This window comes from Theropithecus gelada, unplaced genomic scaffold, assembly GCF_003255815.1.
Source record: "Theropithecus gelada isolate Dixy unplaced genomic scaffold, Tgel_1.0 HiC_scaffold_4278, whole genome shotgun sequence".
NCBI lineage: Eukaryota > Metazoa > Chordata > Mammalia > Primates > Cercopithecidae > Theropithecus > Theropithecus gelada.
Window position 1 is genome coordinate 1,042 of NW_020260833.1, and position 2,775 is coordinate 3,816.

Sequence of the window (2,775 nt, forward strand, 5' to 3'; positions counted from 1 at the left end):
CTCTCTCCCAGATGGTGAAACTGGAGGAAAACTTGCATTGGGCCTCCTGTTCCTGGGCAGGTGTCCATCAGTCTGTTGCCCAGCCCCATGATGTGCTGAAGCTCAGGTCCTTCCTGGTGCCCCGGTCTCCCGCACTGAGCTGTGGTGAGCACATCCGGGTTCTGCTGGAATCATGTGTGAGGTGATTGGTCCTCTGGGTTGGGTCGATGATGAGAACCTTACATTGTCCTGAAGAGAGGTGATGACTTAAAAATCATGCTCAATAGGATTACGCTGAGGCCCAACCTAGTTGAGAATTTTGGAAGAGGATGCTGGGATCCCAAGATCCCCGGCAGGGCCACTATATTTTGGGATGTAGAACTTGAGGCCCTGAAGGTCATCTCAGGGGTGCCCAGCCCTGTCTCTGTGCCCCTCTGGGAGGCAGCCCAGGCTCCCTGTGTGGGCTTGGTGTCTGGACTCAGGTTGCCCGGGGATGGGGCATTATTGTCGGCTCCTTCCTGAGCCCGTGTTCTCCCCCTTGTCTTTCAGTGAGCTCTTCTGCCCAGATGGGGCCCATGGCCTTAAGTGGCATAGGTATGTATATCCTGTTGGAGTCGTGGGCCATGAATGAGGAAGCCTGGGGCCATTGAGGGTTAGCCTTCAGGCCACTAGGGTTTTCTCCGGGTGCCACTGGGGAGGGAACATTTCTCCAGTAGGGTCACTTTCTTAGAAATCTGACCCTAGGAGCACACATTTCCTGAAGCCCTGCGGGGTGATGGTGGTCCAGGCAGAAAGGGTTCCTTCAGCCCAACATAGAGCAGCTCCCAGCTGAAACTCAGTGGGCTGGTCAGGGCTGGAGGACTGCCCAGGCCACATGAGGGGGGCAACGGGCTCTAGGGCAGTCTGGGAGTTACACTGGAGTTCTCCCTGCCTGGACAGTAGTGGGTGATTGGGCCCACGCAAACAGGCCCTGGAGATTCAGGACTGCCCCCATCCATGACCCTGAATGGGACCGACCCTGTTGAGTAATGGGCCATCTTAGTAGTACCTCCTTGAGCCTGGTAGGGGGAGGCACTGTTTCAATGCAGTTGGATCAAGGCTGAGCTCTGGCTGGTGCCTGGTGGTGCTGCAGGCAGCCCTGGAGGTTGTGGTCTTTGGGCCAAGGGGGCAGCTCACATCCCGCTGGGGTCACCCCTTCCTTGAGATTCAATAGCGTGAAGGGTGTCCTCCTGAGGTGGGAAGTCCTGCTGTCCAGGGACCTGTTCTGGGAATTTGCCCCACAGGCTACTTCTGAGCCATGGGGTCACCTCCAGGGTGGAAGGGTCTTGATCCCAAGGAAAGGAGAGGACACCATGTGGTTTCTGATTAGCCCAGTGTGACCTGGCTCTGTGTGTGGGAGGTGTAGGGCAAGATGAAGACCCACCAGAGAAAGCACGTGACCCTGGAGGCCTCCAGGCTTTGATTTCTGGTGTGTGCTTGGAGAGGGCACCAGGGTGGGCACCCACCATGCAGGCTCTGTGACTGCCAGGTCTGCATTGGCTCCTGGTGTCAGGGTCAGACTCCTTGGTTGGCTATGAGCAGGTTGGTTGCTCTGACCCATGCCCCATGGTCCCAGTGCGGCCCTGGGGTTGTTCGGGGGAGCCGGCCCGAGCAGTGGAGTTGCTCTTGGGGCCTGCAGTAGGGCACTGCCCAGGGGTCTTGCCCCAGCACAGTGACCCATATTCCCTGTCTTTCCAGGGTTTGGTGGCCAGGAGGGTCAACGGTGCCCCGTGTCCATGATGGGTCAGTGTTCTGCGTGGATTCCATCACATGCACATCCCCTACCCACCTTCCCCACACTGATACGTGAGGCCCTGGTTGGACACATGTCCTTCTGCTGTCACCCCAGATGGTGAGCCTGGAAGAAGAGTTGTGTTGGGCCCCCACAGGCCCCAGGCCAGTGTCCTTCAGCCTGGTGCTCATCCCTCCAGTGCATTGAAGCTCAGATCCTCCCTGGCACGCTGGTCTCCTGCACTGAGCTGTGGTGAGCACATCCAGGTTCTGCTGGATGCATGCGTGGGGAGGGGCTTGCCCTTGGTTGGGTCAATGATGAGAACCTTATATTGTCTGAAGAGAGGTGATGACTTAAAAATCATGCTCAATAGGATTACGCTGAGGCCCAACCTAGGTGAGAATGTTGGAAGAGGACACTGGGATCCCGAGATCTCCAACAGGGCCACTGTATTTTTGGCTGGAGACCTGGAGGCCCTGAAGGGCATCTGGAAGGAGGCCCAACCCTGTCTCTGTGCTCTTCCTTGAGGCAACCCAGGCTACCTCTGCAGGCTTGGTGTTGGTGCTGCAGTTCCCTGGGGCCAGGGAACATTGGTGGCTCCTTCCTGATCCCCCATTCCTCCCTTGTGTCTTTCAGTGAGCTTTTCCTCCCAGGCGGGCCCCCTGGCATTGACTGGCATAGGTGAGTGAATCCTGCGGGGGTCATGGGCCATTAGCCAGGCTGTGTGGGGTAGCCGAGGTTCAGCCTTTGAGCCACAAGGGTTTTCTCAGGCAGCCGACCTGAATTCCCACCTGGAGAGATGGGTTCTCCAGGAGGGTGGCTTTTTTGGGAATTAGACCCAAGGAGGATACCTGAAGCCCTGCGGGGGTGACAGGTCCAGGCAGGAAAAGGTTCTGTCAGCCCCAGGCAAGGCAGCTTCTAGCTGAGACTCGGTGCTCGGGTCAGTTCTCAAGGACTGCCTGAACACGAGGGGGTCCAGAGGGGCTCTGGGTGCCACGGGGGTCGCATGGGAGCTCTCAGTCCCC

The 2,775-nt window shown here is 58.0% G+C and overlaps 2 non-coding genes across 2 annotated transcripts; both read left to right on the forward strand.

Moving 5' to 3' along the window:
* Positions 1–200: 200 nt before the first annotated feature.
* On the forward strand, positions 201–282 carry LOC112617784. Its single transcript, XR_003117964.1, has one exon. It is a non-coding gene; the product is annotated as a small nucleolar RNA SNORD115 (small nucleolar RNA).
* A 1,776-nt stretch (positions 283–2,058) lies between these two features.
* Positions 2,059–2,139, forward strand: LOC112617785. Its single transcript, XR_003117965.1, has one exon. It is a non-coding gene; the product is annotated as a small nucleolar RNA SNORD115 (small nucleolar RNA).
* The last annotated feature ends 636 nt before the right edge of the window (positions 2,140–2,775 follow it).